Raw genomic sequence first — 18,242 nt, forward strand, 5'->3', positions numbered from 1 at the left:
AAAGTCCTTCCTAGAACATGTACATAGTTTTGTTACTTTGGGACTTCAGGTTATCTTGGCATTAGAAGTTCATGGAGGCAGCAGAGGTTGTTGTACGTAAATGAAGTGTTAATGTTCATATTCACAAAGACTCTTCAGCATTCACTGATGTATCTGCAACTCTGTTCTGCTTCACTGAAACCCAAACCCTATCCCTCCTTTTTTTCCAGTTCTAGACTGTCTTACCTCTCGTCAGGAGTAGCTTTTCTAAAATTGTGATAAAAACATATAAAGCTTACTGTCTTAACTCTTTTTAAGTGTCCAGTTCAGTAGTGTTAAGTATGTTCACATTTGTGTTAAACAGATCCCCAGAACTTTGTCATTTTGCAAAACTGAAAGTCTATACCCGTTCTAGAGTTCCTCCATTCCCTTCTCCCCACAGCCTGAGGTAGGTACCATTCTATTTTCTGTGTCTATGAATTTGACTACTTTAGATACCTCATATGAATGGAATCACATGGCATTTGTCTTTTTGTGCCTGCCTTATTTCACTTAACATCATGTCCTCAAGGTTCATCCATGCTGTAGCATGCATCAGAACTTCTTTACATTTTAAGGCTGGGTAGTATTCCATTATATGTATACCCCACAATTTGGTTATCCGTTCATCTGTGATGGACAGCTGGGCTACTGGTACCTCTTGGATATTGTGAATAGTGCTGCTATGAACATGGGTATACAAGTACCTCTTTGAGACCCTGCTTTCGATTCTTTTGGATATACACCCAGAGTGGAATGACTGGATCATATGGTAATTCTATTTTTAATTTTTTGAGTAAGTGTCATACTGCTTTCCATAGCAGCTACACCATTTCACATTCCCACCATCAGTGCATAAGGATTCCAATTTCTCCACATCCTTGCCAACATGTTATTTTCTCTCTTTTTTAAAATAGTAGCCCTCCTAATAAGGTGATATGTCATCATGGTTTTGATTTGCATTTCTCTGATGATTAGTTTGCACATCTTAGTTGTGTTGAGCACAACATGATTAGTTATGTTGGTTATTTGCATATCATCTTTGGAGAAATTTCTATTCAAGTTTTTTGCCTGCTTTTTAATTGGGTTGTTTTTTTTTTGTTGTTAAGTTGCAGCAGTTCTTTATATATTCTAGATAGTAACCCGTTATCAGATATATGATTTGCAAATATTTTATTCCATTCCATAAGTTGCCTTTCCATTCTTTTGACTGTGTCCTTTGACAAACATGGTTTTAAGTCTGATGTAGTCTCATTTTTCTATTTTGCTTTTGTTTTCTATGCTTTTGGTGTCATATCCAAGAAAGCACTGCCAAGTCCAATGTCATGAAGCTTTCCCCCTATGTTTTCTTCTAGGTGTTTTAGTTTTAGTTCTTACATTTAGGTCTTTGATCCATTTTGAATTAATTTTTGTATATGGTATCAGATAAGGGTCCAACTTCATTCTTTTGCATGGGGATATTCAGTTTTCCCAGCATCATTTGTTGAAGAGACTGTCTTTTCTTCATTGAATGATTTTGACACCCTTGTCCACATATACATGCAAAGGTTTGTTTTTGGGCTGTCTATTCTATTCTGTGGATCTATTTGTCTGTCTTTATGCCAGTACCACTTTCTTTTGATTACTGTAGCTTTGTAGTAAGTTTTGAAATCAGGAAGTGTGAGTCTTCCAACTTTTTTTTTTTTTTTTAATAAGAAGAGAGATCTGGTTTGGCAGTATTTGTTGTGAAAAGGCTGATGACTTCAAGCTGAGGATAAGTCAAGAGTATGCTAAGAGGCCAGGCATGGTGTCTCATGCCTGTAATCCCAGCATTTTGGGAGGCCCAGGTAGTAGGATCGCTTGAGTCCAGGAGTTGGAGACCAGCCAAGGACCAGAGATCAGTGAGACCCTTACTCTACAAAAACAAAAAAATTAGCTAGGTGTGGCGGTACACACCTGTAGTCCCAACTACTGGGAGGCTGGGGGGCTGAAGCAGGAGTATTGCTTGAGCCCAGGAGTTTGAGGATGCAGTGAACCATCAGCATGCCACTGCATTTCAACCTGCATGACTTAGTGAGATCCTGTCTAGTACAATACAACACAACACAACTCAATACAATACAATACAATACAATACAACACAATGCACTAAGGTGGTTAAAAGATATAGTCTCAGTTTGAATTAATAGAGGCAAGGTATCCTCTCCAGGGGAGGGGACAGTCCTGTTCTAGTCTGTGGTGATTCAAGCACATCCAGAGAACAGTGTTCAGAACCAGGATCTGTTTTATCGTATGTGCTTTGGGGAGGTCTCTGAACATGCTTGGAGGAGGGCGGCTAACACTGGGAGCCATCTGGAAACCATTTCATATGGGATAGAGTCAAGGGGCCTGGGGCTGTTTGTTGCAATGAAAAGAAAACGTAGGGGAACCCTGAGAGTAATTTTCAAATCTATGTGAAGGGCTGTCATGAGGACAAGGGAGCAGATTTGTTCCAGAAGCTGGGTCCAGGGGTGGAAGTGGATGTTGTTCTGCATGAGGCAGGCTTCCTAGACACGAGCTGGCTGCTGAAGGGTGGGCTGCTGTGTTTGTCACTTCATTCCTGGAAGAGTTCAGGGAGGCGCTGAATCTGCATCTGCCAGAACTGCCTGCTAGAGCTGTTGTGGGGAGCCAGGGCTTGATAGCCTCGGGGTGCTTTTAGATGCGGAGCCTCTAACAAGGGAGCCAAGGAGGACTTGCTAGCAGGGGAGAAGCCGATTCAAGCAGTGTTTCAGATGGTTAATCTGCTCACAGGCACAAGCAACTGGCAGCTGGTGGGAGCCTGGAAGTCCCCTAGCCCGAGCCGCAGTGTTGGAAGCCATCCCCTCCAGCAAAGCGGTTCCAGTGAGCTGTGTAACAAAATATTTACCAGACCTCAGATTCTGGCCCACATTTCAGAGTCAAATTTGGAACAATAAAAATCAACGAATCGCTTTGGAAATGATGTCTGATTTGTAAAGAGACACAGGAGGTTTATCCCTGGGCAAAACCAGAGGTGCCAAGGAGCCCATTCTCCCCTGGGCTGCCCCCACCCAGCCATCGCCCGCTGAGCAATGACTCATTTCCCCCTTTGAAGTCCACGCAGTTGTTTTCAGGGCCCTGGTGTTTGTACCCCTCTGCTCCTTCAACAAAGGCCCTTCTGTCGGCCGATCTCGGAGGCCAAGCAGGGAAGGGTTAGAAAGGAAGGTATTGACTGAATACCAATAAGGAGGGGAAGTGTGTTTATGGAGAATGAGGGGCTCCAGGCAACTCGGGGGCCCACTCGTGCTGTGCAAACACAGCGGAGAATTCCCTTTGGCGGGTTTGTTTTACTAAAGGTTCTGGGGCCCAAGGAGGGTGGTGGGAGGGGAACAGGAGAGAGGGAGGAAATATTTCACAATTCGAAGTTGAAGCTTAGCCCCTTGTTGGGGAGGGGCCCGCCTGAGAGCTGCAGGGTAACAAAGAGGCAGTGTGGGCTGGTGACAGTTAGGGGAAAACACATGGCAACTAATGGGGTAGTAATGGGTAGGGAGGTAACCTGGGAAAAGCTGGTACGAGGCACATAAATTCTGGTGGCGAGACACCCGCCTTGCAGGGAGACGGGCCACTCTTTCACCCTCCCCATGGCCAGAGCCGGAGATGTTCCCACTCCCAGGGCCGTGGTTAGGATGAGGGATGGCGGGAAGAGGAAAAGCCATGCTGGGGTTTCATTGCCCTGCAAGGCCCCTGGAAAGACAGAGAGGAAGAGGGGAGCCTCGGGCTAAGTGCCAGAAATCAGCACAAAGCAGAGGCTTCTGTTGCTGCTGCCTACCCATTCATAGTGAGGGGTGACGGGCACCTTGCTGAGACCCTGTGGTTGGACCCCCAGGGGTACCCACCTTGTGAGAGGCTTTGTCGATTTTGGGAGTCCCCAACCGTTCAGCTGGTGCCAAGGGCCCAGTGCCCTGTGTGCACACTGACGTGCAGTGCCCTTGTAGGGGACCCAAAGACCGGGTTTTCCTGTTCATCCAGGCCACTGGAACTCTGCACACCATTTCTAGGAGAATCCTTTGGACATGTCAGCTCTCAAAGAGGACAGTATTTATTACCTGGGGGCTTTTGGAGGAAGCCATTTGGCAGTTTGGATTTGGACTTTTACGGCTTCCATGAGGTTCCCCAAACAACCAGGGGTGTCCCAGAGTTCAGAATAGTGTGCTTGTTGACGGGGGTTTCGGTTCCCCGTCTGTCACAGAGCAACTGGTTCTTGATCAAGTTGATAACACTCTTTTCTTAGAAACCGAAACAAAAAAGCAAAGCCGCTTTTTATGTATTTCCCTTTCTTTGTGTGTGTGACCAGCTCTCCTCTCCACAGTGCTTAGAAAACATTTAGGAAAGAAGAGAATGGGGATGCCCCGTTTGATGGGAGCCTCTTTCTCCTCCAAGGCTCCTGGCCCCAGGATCGTGAATCCTTAATGCGATTCCTGGCTGATGTTTGCAAAGTAGCAGCTGGTCTTAGACTCCTGAGTACCTCCAGTTTCCCATGGTGAGTGTCCCTCCTGAAGGCAACTGAATTCTTGAGATGGCCCCCAGCCTGATGCCTGGCTGAGAGGCAGCCCTCCTTTCCAGCCTCACTCTCCCTGACGTGGCTGTGGGGACCCTGGGCTCTGCTTCCCTCTCCGGATGCATGGATGCATTCATCCACCCGACCAACTCATTATAAGCCTGCCGCGTGTAGTCATTTGTCGGGCACAGGGAATATCAGGGTGGATTAGATATGGTCTTGGGCTTAGGCAGAGTGTTGACTGGTGGTGCTGCGGGTTGCTGATTCTCAAGTGAGTGATGTAAGCTGTGAGAATTTGATGACTGGTTGGCAGCCTGGCTTTTTCTCTCCTGGTTCCCATCCATGAAATGAAAAAAATTGGAATGTAAAAGGAAACAAATAGTGAAACATTGTATTTCACAGGCACAGATGCACACATATCAATTATACAGCTGTTCCAGCATAATCACCCTCCTCATCTTCCTCTGTCTCACATATATTCAAATTTGGTCCCCACACCTGGATGTCTGAATGTCTTGTTCCTCTAAAGGCAACTAGAAAAAGACAAACCAGTTTCCTACAAGTCACAACTCCATTTATAGGAAACAAAGGACAGGAAATCATTTTGGGCAGATCCTTACCGTAGATTTGTATAAGCAAGGCCCGGAACTCATGTATTGATGATTTTTAATAGCATCTTTCCCAGCCAGCTGGACATGGCATGAGACCTCAGTCGTCCCGAAGAGAAGGCTATGGACAACTGGTCATTTGAACATTGACCACAGACCAGACCATGATGATTGTCCCCAGCCTCCCTGCAAGAGTGCATCCCTTGCTGATAAGCGCCATCTGTTGATGGTGGAGGTGAATGCAGGTGTCCGCTGTACATTGCTGAAGGCACAGGTGACCCGGAGGCCTTTAAGTGGGGGGGCCGCTGTGCAGCTTCCATCTGGACTTTGCATGTAGTATTCTCTAGTGCTACCCAAGTACAATTGGCCACTGGTGTACTTGGTAGATTGGTTCTGCAGTCAGCACTATGGAACATGTGTATATAAAATGCCAGCCCTTGGTATACACAGGTTTCATAACCTGCAAACACTGTATTTCCCATCTGCCTCTGGCTGAAAAAAATCCAATGTAAGTGGACCCAGGCAGTTCAAACCCATGTTGTTCAAGGATCAACTGTAATCTTAGTTGGGAATCAGGCACAACAGGGAAGTTGAGTTTAGACTCTGGAATCCAATAGCTCTGCTACTTACTGGCTAGGGGACCTGGCAGGTTGCTTAATCTTGTTTAGACTCAGTTTTCTTATGTGGAAAAAGGGCATAGTAAGAACCAATTTCAAATTGTTGAGCACAGATTAAATGAGATGATGCTGTTAATGGGGCCCAACATGTGGTGAACTATCAAGAAACATTAAGCAGCCAGCCTGGACAACATGACGAAACCCTGTCTCTACAGAAAATACAAAAATTAACTGGGCATGGTGGGGCACACCTGTAATCCCAGCTACTTGGGAGGCTGAGGTGGGAGGATCACTTGAGCCTGGGCAGTTGAGGCTGCAGTGAGCCCAGATTCTGTCCCTGCACTCCAGCCTGGGCATAGAGCGAGACCTTGTCTGAAAGAAAGAAGGAAAGATGGAAAGAAAGAAAGGGGGGGGGAGAGAGAGAGAGAGAGAGAGGAAGGAAGGAAAGAAGGAAGGAAGGAAGGAAGGGAGAGAGAAAGGAAGGAAGGAAAAGAAGCATTAAACTTGTGTTTTTCTTGATAGTTAAGTCAGAGTCCCTCTAACAGTAGAAAATGTGGAGAACAACAACAACAAAAGCAATTACATTTCCAGCATCTTAATCCTCATCCTATACTTAGAATATGTTAGAGCAAAATTTTCCAGATGTGGTTTTCTGATTATTTGTAGATTTTTTTTTCCCCCAAACAAAGAGAATCAGGCACCAAATGTGGCTGAGATTCTGGAAATTTGGTCTGGATATTAAGTTTGTGGAATTCATTCTAGCAAGAGAGGAGTGAGCCTCGAAGATGTCTCTCTCCAAAGTGCTTCAGTTAGTAGCTAATGTTTCCTGACTATTTAGAGGATTTCCTTTATTATTTAGGAAGAGGAACACATTGTTTATAAAGAAATAAAATAAAATAAAACTGGTTGTTTTTAATGCTGATAAAAGGATTGTGGTTAAATCTGCAAAGAGCTTCCTTTTTCTCTGGTTTGACCTCACTGCAGCCCTGCTTGGTGTGAAGTCCAGGTTGGAGGGATGCTTGCTGGTTTTTCCAGCTCATTTAACTCCGAGACCATCCGTCTTTGTTGAGGGTGAGACCTTGACAGTTATCCGTTTTGACTCTAACAGGGAGGACTTGTCCCTGTTCAATCTGTTCTGATCTCCTGTCTCCATTGTTAATATCAGCTCACATTCAGAAGGGACCTAGGTTGAGAGGTGTTCCCAGTGACCCGGCCACTGCCCCCAGGCATGTCTCATCATGCCACAAGGACACAGTGTTGCCTCCTACACACCGACAGTGTGCCTTCAAATCTTGCAAGCTCTGCAGTTAGGAGCTTTGTTAAACATGGAAGGATCACTCATTTCTGCTCATTTCCTGGCTTTCAGGGAGGGCCCGGCCATGCTCATCAGTACTCTATAAAATGGCGGGCAGAGATGGTTTGCTTTTTGTTTTCATGTAAGGAACTGGGTTGTTTGCTTTTGTTTGTTTTGTGGGCGGGACCCTGAAGCTTTTTGTTGTGTTTTACTTTGTTTTGTGTTTTGATGGGGGATTTCTAAAAGTAAGGATACAAAAAGATTATATGACACAATTTACAAAATTATGATGGCATATGGACACATTGACGGTGACCTACTCCCACTGTAGAAGAGGCCAATGCAAGTGAGTGGCCTTGAAATATAAGTTTCCTTAGCTTCATGGTAAAGCCACTTAGAAAAAAATTATTTTTAAAGAACGGTTTTAGGTTTACAGCAACACCAAATGGAAGACACAGAGATTCCCCACACACCCCCTGCCCTCCCGTGGGTACAGCCTCTCCCCGCAGAAGGGTGCACCTGTTACAATGGATGAAGGGACAAGGTGACACAGCATCACCCAAGGCCAGAGTTGACACAAGCGTTCACTCTTGGTACTGTACATTCTATAAGGATTTATAGTGACTTTAGAATATGGCTTTATGAGTGTGTTGCCATTCTTTATTTATCACCAATGCCAAATGCAGATGCTGACATCTCAGGTTAGCCAGCCCAAGGGCCCCGTCCTAATGTTAAATTCCATCATCACTCCAAGGACCCCAGGAATCCAGGAGCCCACCCAGGGGTCCAGGGTGCCTTTCCAACCACCGTCCCTTCTTTATTCTTCCCCAGGGCACAGTGTGTCAGCTCCTGGGGTGTTTTTCTATGAAGCAGGTAAAATAGAATGATCTCTTCTTATGCCCAAGAGAAGTGGTTTTCACAGAGGACCCACTCCCTCCCCAATCTGGTCTCTGTCACTGTCCTTTTTGGAAAACCATCCGTGGCTGTTTAAATCCCCTTCTGTAGCTCCTCCTCCACTTGGCTGAGAAGCCCCTCTGGGGGAGACACCTGAGCACAGCATCCAGTGAGAGCTGCCCTGAGGGCTGGGGAGTGCCTGAGCTGTGGGTACTCACTGCAGCCCCCTGGGGTTACCTCTCCAGGCCTCAGGCTGCCCAGTGGGAAGCTGCTTCCACCCTGGCTTCCTCACTATTGCTCGGTCTCCGGTTCCCAGGATGCTGAGCTTGCCCCACTTCCCCTTGCTGATTCCAGGTTTTCATGGATTTCTGCTTGTTGCTCTCTACCTCCCAAAGGAATGCTGTTCTGTCGCCCTGGCTCTTCAGGTCTGCTGTTCTCTTGAAGAGGCTTCCCTTCTAGGGAGGAGGGTAGAATTGCATGTCCCTTTCCTCCTCTTTCAGTGAGACGCTGATGGAGTTGTGCAGTGAGTGGACACTGGGCCTAAGTATTTTAGAACCATGTTAACTGACTGACCTGCTACGGACAGATGAAGACGCAGGCACACGGTCAGGTGATGGGGAAGGGAGCATGTGCCGCTGGCTCCCCAGCCTGCCTGGCTGTGCCTACTGGGTCCCGTTCATGAAGCCCGTGCCTTTGAGTCTGCAGGCACGGGGCTTTCCCCCGGCTGGGCCCGTAGGCCTCTGGCTTTTCCTAGGTCAGATCTTTAATTTTTCATTTGTAACACACTCAACAAATATTTCTGTTTCTGCCTCATTCTGGTCTCTGGGGGTATTGTGGTGAGAAAAAAGGCTGTGGTCTCTGCTTTTCAGAGCTGGTGGGTCCTGTTGGGGATGGAAGTCAATGTGAGCTGTATGAGAGGAGATTCCTTGTTTGGTGACTTGCCCAGGTCACACAGTGAGTAGGTGAGTGGCTGGGAGGGAGGTTCATCCAAAGCACTGCCTGGTGGCAAAACCTGCGTCCTCGCCCCTTATCCAGAACCATGTGATCAAACTGGGAAGCTTCGATTTTTTCCCCAAAAAATCAAAGGGGAAAGAGAATGCCATTTCTGCAGGCAAAAGGTGACAACAGAAGTTCCCCAAACAGGAGTCTGAACACCTTGAATCAGCTCTGGGGGAACAAAGTCCAGACTTGGGCCTGGCGTGGAGGGATGCTTGCTGAGGGAGAGGAGAGCCAGGGGTGGGCTCAGAGAGGCTTTTGTCCCATGAAGAGGCGTTCACAGCACCCAGGTGGGAGAGATCTGCAGCTCGGGCTTAGGGTGGGCAGGTGGGCTCCGAGGCCCCCACCCTCAGGCTTGAATGGAGACTCGGCCCACAGGAGTGGTCTGCTCCTACCCAGGGGCGCAGAGAGAACAGGCGGCCCTTTCCCAAACTGTGTGTGCTTTTCCCAGGGGCCATTGTTCCTGGTTGCCAGGAAACCGCGGCCTTCAGGTGTCACCCGGGAGACTGGGGCCTGGGTATTTGGGTTTAGGTCAGGCACAATAATGCCTGCAGAATGAGATGGCGTCCCCAAGACCTCCTTAGTCATTTGTCACGCAACTGTGGCTGTGACTGTGGGGACACAAGGGCTGTGGGAGGAGGTGGGTGGCACAGGATGGGGTAAGCTAATGATCCCCCACCCAGAGCAGAGCAAACACACCTCTTTGGGGAGAGGAAGTGAGGCCGCCCCAGCCTCTTGAGATGGTGGAAGACCTGCAAGGAATCTGACCAAGGTTCAGGGCCGCTCGCTGGGAGGTAGGGGCTCTCCAGCCCTCAGGCCTGATAGCGCCCCAGGAAACACGCAGCAGCTTAACGGGTTGTCTGCTCCGTGGCCAGATAGCCCAGCAGCACAGTGATAGCAAAGAAACAATCCAAAGCCAATACAGCAAGGGTACAAGGCTGTCCAGAAATGATGGCAATTCAGAGTGACCCAGGGGACCAGGCGGTGAGCAGGGGATACAGGACCTGGGGGTGGTGCTGGAGTGAGTTTTTAGCAGGCCCACGAAACATCCAGATCCTTCCCTCCCCAAACCTTTCAGCACAACTTCTCATGAATGTGATTCCAAGTAAATAGAAGGTGATGGATATGTAATTATATGTAATCTACTTGCAAAATAGTCCTTGTTTCACTTTTATTTTATTAAAAAAATTTAAATTGTGTTAAATACACATAACATAAAATTTACCATCATAGTGATTTTTAAGTGTACCGTTCAGTAATGTTAAGTTCGCCTCATTGTGGAACCGATCTCCAGAACATTTTGACTTTATAAAACTGAAACTCTATTGCCATTAAATGATAACTCCCATTGCCCTGCCTGCCAGTGCCTGGCAGCCACCGTTCTACTTTCTGTCTCTATAAAGTTGACAGCTCCGGGGACCTCATAGAAGTGGAATCATACAGTGTTTATCTTAAAAATAAATTAAAAAAAAAAAATTAGAGATGGGATCGCCCTATGTTGCCCAGGCTGGTTTCACACTCCTGGGCTCAAGCCATCTTCCCACCTTGGCCTCCCAAAGGCTGGGATTACAGGTATGAGCCACCGGCTTGGCCCAGTGTGTATCTTTTTATGACTGGCTTATTTCACTTAGCATCATGTCCTCAAGGCTCATCCCTGTTGTAGCGTGTGTCAGGATTCTCCCCCGCCCCTTTTTTTAAGCTGAATAATATTCCATTGTCTGTACACATTTTGTTCATTCATTCCACTGTACATGGACACTTGGGTGGCTCCCACTCTGGCTCTTGTGATAAAGCTGCCATGAGCATGCAACTCCCCAATTTCCAGGCTCACCTGAATTTACTTTATGACCGGTGACTGTTTTCATCTAAACCCGGCTGTGGGGCTGCCAGTGATCCATTTCATACCCCCCAAAGATGCTCATCTTCAGCTGCCTGACAGTGTAGCTGTAGCTGTGCTCCCTCTTGTGAAGAAGGCCTCCATCCAGGCAGGGAAGGAGATAGGCTAGGAGCCAGGAGTGCTGGCCCCACTGGCCCTGGAGATTGAGGCAGTCGACAAGGTGTGGCGTCTCAGAGGCACAGGAAGCTCCAGCATCCTGGCAGATGTGCGGGGGGCCTCGTGGGAACTGGACCCTCCAAAGGTGGGGGATACACAATGAAAAATGGGGGTGGGTGACCCCTGGAAATACTGGGGTCCTTGGCATTTTAGATTCTGTTGGAGTTTAGGGACAGGGCCCAGGGCTCAGAAGAGGGTGGTGGCAGTGGGCGGATGACTGGGTTGATAACCGGGGATGGGAGCCAAGGTGGCAATCAGCTGGACAACTTGGGTACCAGGTCTTGGCCATCTGACTGTGGACAGGCACCTGTTGCATGGGGGCAGTTCTGGAGGTGGTTTGAGGCTCAGAGAACCAAGAGGACTCTCAGACATCGGAGCTGGGAAGGGTCACCATGGGAAAGAATGAGTACTACAATCCTAAAATCTGTCACCTGGTGAGGAGGGGAGAGACTGAGATTGCAGGGGATCCTTGAGTTGGCTTTGTCTGGGACCCCGGGTTACCTGAGCCTGCAGAGGGGCCAGACTGAAGCCTGCGGGGGCCAGGGTCTGGGAAGCCAAAGGAGGAGGTTGTGGCTGGCAGAGGGGCACCTCAGTTTGCAGTGCCTAGAACCTGAACCTTGAAGGCAGGGATCTGCAGGAGTTTGGACACCCCAGGGGTCCTGGCCAGTGAGCCTGGGGCATGCAGCCACAGGGCTTCAATAGGGCATCGTCCTGGAGCTTCATTTCTACTTTAAACATTTGGGGGATGGGCAGTTAAGTGATTAAAAATAGTTCTACGTATTTCACTTATACAGCTGTTAAAGGAGTGGACTTGGGGGCCAGGCTGGGTTCCAAGCCCAGCTCTGCCACGTGGGCACGTTGCCTAACCTCTTTCTGCCTTAGTGTTCTCATTGGCAGCATGTGGATTCTTAGTCCCCACGCATAGGCTGGGTTTAGCAAATGCAGCGATACACACAAAGAGCTCTGCATGGTGCCTGAAACTTGGCATGTCTCAGTTTATGTTTGCGACTGTTATTATCATGACTATCGGAAAACAAATGGGGCATTAAGGAGTAAAATGCAGAATTGGCTAGAACGTTTAAGATAAAATGAGAGACCTTCAAGAAGCTCTGTGCTTGGGACAGCTGGGCTCCAGTCCTCTGCCTTTACGGTGATGGAGCCATTTGGGAAACGTCACAGCCTCCAGAGGGCGGAACTCACATCTGCTGTTCACAGGGGTCTCCAGGGCCTGGCTGGTAGTGGGGTGTCAATAAGTGCTTGTGAATGTGGTGAGTGTGTTGGCATGCCCAGCATGGCTGGCAGAGGCATGGGCCTGTGTGCCTGCAGTACTACTGGTCACACCCCACCCCCTGGTCCAGGGCTGGGTGGGTGCAGCCTGAAGAAAGGCCTTGTTTGTGGCTTCACATCCACCAGAAGCTGTCAGCACCCAGGTGAATTTGTTTGAATTAGCTGCTTCAATGGGCCTGTTTTTGATGAGAATGTGTGTAGTGAGAGATGCTGGCAGAATTTTAAAGGGCATTAGAAGCGTCCCATGGGCCCTGGATGGACAGCTGTGCAGGAAGGAGAAGGCTGTTTCTGGTCTGTGTGGCTGTTTAGGGCAGAAGGAAGTACCCTCCTTTGGTGTCAACTGACGGGGAAGGGCGGAATCATGCTGCCCACAATGCCCTTGCTCGGCCTGCTCCATGCTGTCGGCCTCACCTGGCGGGGTGTGCTTGGGCCCCACGGGCTCCATTCTATGTCCTAGCCACCACAGTTTCATGACCAAGATTGAGAATGTCCACGTGGCCAAGGTCCTGCCCACTCAGGGAACCATGGACTCTTTGGGGATCCAGATCCCAGGGCATGTTACCTGAACAAATCCAGGGAAGAAGGAAGGACGACAGCAATGTTCGCAGACATCTAGACCATGGACCAAATGGCAACTCCCTCCCCCATCAAAAACAATAGCGGTGCTGATGTGGTGTTTTTATGCGCCTTGTGATGTTTTAAATGCTTGACACATATTAACTCATTTAATCCTCCCAGTCGCCCTATGAGGTATAAGTGCAGCTATCCTTATTTTACAGATGGAGAAACTGAGGCACAGAGAAGTTAAGTAACTTGCTCAATATCACACACCTAGAAAGAAGAAGAGCCAGGACTTGAACCTAGGCAGTCAGGCTCCAGAGCCCAGCCCCTGGCAACCACCATTCTACTTTCTGTTTCCATGAATTTGACCATGCTGGGTACCTTGGATAAGTGAGATGATACAATATTTGTCCTTTTGCAACTGGCTTTTTTCACATAGCATAATGTCATCAAGGTTCATCCACATTGTGGCATATGTCAGAATGTGCCTCCTTTTTAAGGCTGAATAATATTCCACATTAAATACCATGCTTGTTATCCATTTATCTGTGGATGAACGCTGAGGCTGCTTCCACCTTTTGGCTGTTGAGAATAATACTTCCATGAACACAGGTGTACAAGTGTCTGTTTGAGTCCCTGTACATTCCCCTTGGGTATGTACCCAGAGTGGAATTGCTGGATCATGTGGCGATTCTATATTGCCATACCGGCCAGACATTTTAATGCCAGTAAATCCCTGCATCCGAGCACGTGCTTGATTTAAGATTTAGTAATTTTTTTCATCAGCCCACTCAGGGTGCTGTCCCAAACCTCCCCTTTCCCTGAACTTGGCTCCAGTTCCTGGCGGCAGAGAGACTGCCCTACCAGAAGAGGTCATTTCCTTCTGTTTTCCCTCTTCTCTTTGCTTTCACCCGCTTTGGGATCTAGGAGCGATGCCAGGACCTGAGAGCCGGGTGAGTAGTTGTGGGTTTTGTGGAGAGGGGCCGCCTTGTTCTTGAGAAACGGTCTGGCTGGGGGCAGGAAGGGGGCTGAGTGTGTGTTGGCTGTGAAGCCTCCATCAGCAGTAAGCTTGGGTGGGGTTGGGGGAGCAGAGCTGTGTCCACATTGTTTTCACTCTATGCCTGGTACCCGATGGTGAGGCGCTCAGGACCTGTGTGCAGGATGAAGGAGTGAAGAGAGCAGAGCTGGGGCTGCAGAGTGCTGGCCTGGGATGCCTGCTTGGGAGGCTGGTGAGATGGGCCACAGGTCCTCCCAGGGCAGAGGAGGGAGGGTATGACGGAGCAGCATGGAAATGACCCTATCTCCCCTGGTTAGGGCCATTCTGCAGTTTTGACTCCTCATCTTAGAATAAGGAGTTGTGCTAGATGCTCCAGCTGCGACAGTCCACGTCTAGTAACAGTGAACCTGCGTGGGTCCTAACTGAGATCAGGCACTGTGATGGGTACTGAACTTAATCCTCACAACACACTGTGAGGAACTTATATTAGCTGCTGCTGCTTCTGCTTCTTCTTCTTCCCCTTCCCCTTCTCCTTCTCCTTCTTCTTCTTCGACAGAGTCTTGCTCCATCAGTGGCGTGACCTCAGCTCACTGCAATCTCTGCCCCAGAAGTTCAAGTGATTCTCTTGCCTCAGCCTCCTGAGTAGCTGGGATTACAGCCGTGCACCACCACACCTGACTAATTTTTGTAGTTTTAGTAGACAGGGGGTTTCGCTATGTTGCTCAGACTGGTCTCGAACTTCTGACCTCAGGTGATCCGCTCACCTAGGTCTCCCAAAGTGCTGGGATTACAGACACGAGCCACCGAACCCGGCCATATTAGCTTCTTTAACATAAGTGAAAACTGAGGCACAGGGAGGTTAAGCAATTTCCCCAAGGACACATAGCAGGAAGCAGAGAAGCTGGGACTAAATGGAGTCAGTCTGCGCCTCACTTTGGATTTGCTCCTTCACCGCACTGCACCTTACAAAATAAAATAGCTAACTTTTCTTTCCTAAGATTTTTTTTGTCTTAGTTTTCCAGGGCAAATATTTAAGGAACAGTGAAGGAATGGGGCTTATAGCTTGTTCTGCTGCTGGAAGGCTGGAGGGCCTGAACATCATTGAGTATGATCCTAAGTGAGATCTTTTCTCCCTCCGGCAGGATCTGGTGGAGGCCACAATTCATCACAGCAAACACGTCCTCTCCTTTCCTCTTCATCTTGCTCTTGCACAAACAAGAAACCTCAGTCACGATTCCAGCTGGGCATCCTCTGTCTCTTAGCAACCACCGCCAGCCCGGGCTTTGGGTTCTGGGCTCCAGGCGTGCCTTTCTTTGCTGCAATACTTTCTGTGGATCCTGCACACACAATGCAGGTTGTGGGCATCAGGGCAGGAGGGGCCTGTTAAACTCCTGCTCCCAGAGCCCAAGGGAGGTGGGGAAGACCCATTCTGGGAAGTTAACTTTGTGGGGGTGAGCTGGTGGGGTGTCTCCTGGTGGCTGCTCACAGCTGTTTGCTGAAGAGGAGTGGGATTTGGGGAGTGTGTGTGTGTACACACGTGTGCTTCTAGCCATGGTGGGGGCATCGTGCCAGGAGAGAGATGAACACTCCTGCTTGTCCTGCTGGGCCCATCTTTATGATTACCCACATTTGTTCAAAAGGTTTGTTTCTCAAATGTGATGAAGAGCCCCCTGGGACTCTCTGGCTCAGGCTTGCAGGGAAGGGGAGGGACGGGGCCCTGGGACTGTAGAGGTCTGGTGAGAGGAAGCAGCATGGACCGAGGAGGGGAGAAGAGGGCCAGGGCTGAGGCCAACTTCACTTACAAGAGGCAGAGGGGCCAAGGGGGCTGACCGCAGGAAGGGCGGGAAGAAGGCATCAATGCAAGGCCTGAGAGCAGGGGCTCGGTGGTGCTTTCGCTCCCTGACCCTGCATGGTGCCTTCCCAGGGGCTTCTTGGAGGCCAGTGTGGGAGCTGGGCCTGTTCTGAGCGGCTGCTTGTCAGTTCATGAAAAAGCATTGCCTCTGGGGTTTCTAGGTCTCGTCCCCGAAGAATCATTGCTTTAGTCATATATGAACTGGAAAGAACCCGAGAGAGGTTCTAATTCATGTCCTGTCTTTGCAGATGAGGACAGTGAGGCCCGGGACAGGAGTTCCTTGGAGTCATAGCCGGGTAGGAGCAGAGCTGGGAGCGGCCCCAAGGCTGCTGGTTTCCCCGCTGTGCTTTCTTACTTTGCTGGAGTCCTCCCTGCACACTGGTCGGTGCTGAAGCCACCATGTGCCGACGCATGATCCCTGAAGCTCTAGTGAGTGTTTAGTTTTAGAGTGGAACTTGCACACATAGAGGTGAGGTCTTGGAGGCTGTTTGGCTCATCTTTGTACCCAGAGGACGTGGTTCCTGATGAGGTCCTTGCTGGTCAGGCTGCTTCTGCACATCTTGAGTGACCTGGCCCTGTCCAGGAGAGATCCTGAGTTCACTTCCTAAGGAGGGAGTGAGTTGTGTCTTCCTGCGTCTGGCAGGTACTGCATAGACATTGTCCTAAGTTATGGACAGCATAGGGCGGGAAGAGCCCTTTTCTCTTTTAAACTGTAAGGCTTGGCTGATGAGTCTGATTGGTTTGGATACTTTACAGAAATGTCAGACTGGAAACCAACTTCAAAACCTTTTTTTTTTTTTGAGACGGAGTCTCGCTGTGTCACCCAGGCTGGAGTGCAGTGGCGCAATCTCGGCTCACTGCAAACTCTGCCTCCCAGGTTCATGTCATTCTCCTGCCTCAGTCTCCCAAGTAGCTGGGACTACAGGTGCCTGCCACCATGCCCGGCTAATTAAAAAAATTTTTTTTTAGTAGAGACAGGGTTTCACTGTGTTAGCCAGGATGGTCTCGATTTCCTGAACTTGTGATCCACCCGCCTCAGCCTCCCAAAGTGCTAGGATTACAGGCATGAGCCACCATGCCTGGCCTTCAAAACCTTTAAAGCCTGAGAATGGCATAGATGGGAGGAGTGTTTGGCCGTATGTTGTATCTGGAAAAAGGTGACATCTGTGCATGCTTAGGGAGATAAGGGCAGGAAGTGCCAGGCGAGGGTCATAGGTCTTGGGCTTGAGCCTTGGCTCTGTCTCTTGTTGCTGTGAGTCTTGAGTAAGTCACACCGATATGTGGGACTGAGGGGCTTCTTCTGGAAAGTTCTACCAGACCTAACAGCCTGTGGATGCTCAGGAACTGCTCGAGACCAGCCGCTCATTCATGTATTCCACAAGTGTGAGCTGAGTGCCCAGCTAGGCTTCAGTGAGGCTGGGGAATGCCTCCTGCCGCGGCTATAAAGGTGGAGCTTATGGGCTGGTGTTGGAATCTGTCAGTCAACAAACAAAACCCTTGTGCATCCCTCAGACCTGCTCTTTGAGAACCAGTCTCTGGCCTTGAAGATGGTTCATCAGGTAAAATGTATCAGTGAAGAGGTTTGGTTCCTGGGAAGCTTTTAAAGCCTCATCTCCACCACCCTGAACCTCTCGGATAAAGGCCAGTTTGGACTCTGATACTTTTGGTGGCTCCTCAAACTCCTCTGGGGATGAATGTGGCGTGAACTCTAAAAAGCAGTGGGCACTGCATCCGATTCATTGTTCGCCCTGTGGGATCTTCTTCTCTAAGAGACACCCATGTCCCACGTGTCCCATGTGTACATGCACATCTGTTACAGTTTATAGCCCTCTCTCATATCAGCTGCATTAAATTGTCACACAGCCAAGGTGCTTCCTGTGTAAGCGAAACAGAACTTTCACATCTGAAAGTTATTAAAAATCTAATACCTAGTTTAAAAAATTAAATAAGACAGAGACATATAAAATGAACAGGAGTCTCTGTCCTATTTCAGATCTCAAGGTCCCCTTCCCAGAGACAGCTACTAAAATAGCTTCATGTGGAGGCTTCCTGAAATGTTCTTTGCATATAAAAACACAGATATTCTCTCTCTCTTTCTTTCTCTTAGCCTCCTGTAGAGCTAAGAGACCACTGTATATCAGCACATCTACAGCTGGTCTTCTGTTCTTAGCACCGCAGACTCAGGCTCTCTCTCTCTCTCTTTTTTTTTTTCCTTTTTGAGACAGAGTCTTGCTCTGTCGACCAGGCTGGAGTGCAGTGGTGCGATCTTGGCTCACCGCAACCTCTGCCTCCCGGGTTCAAATAATTCTCCTTCCTCAGCCTCCTGAGTAGCTGGGATTACAGGCATGTACCACAACGCCCATCTAATTTTTGTATTTTTAGTAGAGACAGGGTTTCGCCATGTTAGCCAGGCTGGTCTCGAACTCCTGACCTCAGGTGATCCGCCCGCCTCAGCCTCCCAAAGTGCTGGGATTACAGGCATGAGCCTCTGCGCCCGGCCTACTTTTTTTTTTTTTTTTTTTTGACACAGG

At 48.9% G+C, this 18,242-nt stretch overlaps 1 protein-coding gene across 2 annotated transcripts in view; it reads left to right on the forward strand.

Moving 5' to 3' along the window:
* SLIT1 (slit guidance ligand 1) overlaps positions 1-18,242 on the forward strand; it is a 189,513-nt gene that overhangs the window by 44,109 nt on the left and 127,162 nt on the right. The gene's annotated exons all lie outside the window — the stretch shown is intronic.

This window comes from Rhinopithecus roxellana, chromosome 11, assembly GCF_007565055.1.
Source record: "Rhinopithecus roxellana isolate Shanxi Qingling chromosome 11, ASM756505v1, whole genome shotgun sequence".
In the NCBI taxonomy this organism is placed as follows: Eukaryota; Metazoa; Chordata; class Mammalia; order Primates; family Cercopithecidae; genus Rhinopithecus; species Rhinopithecus roxellana.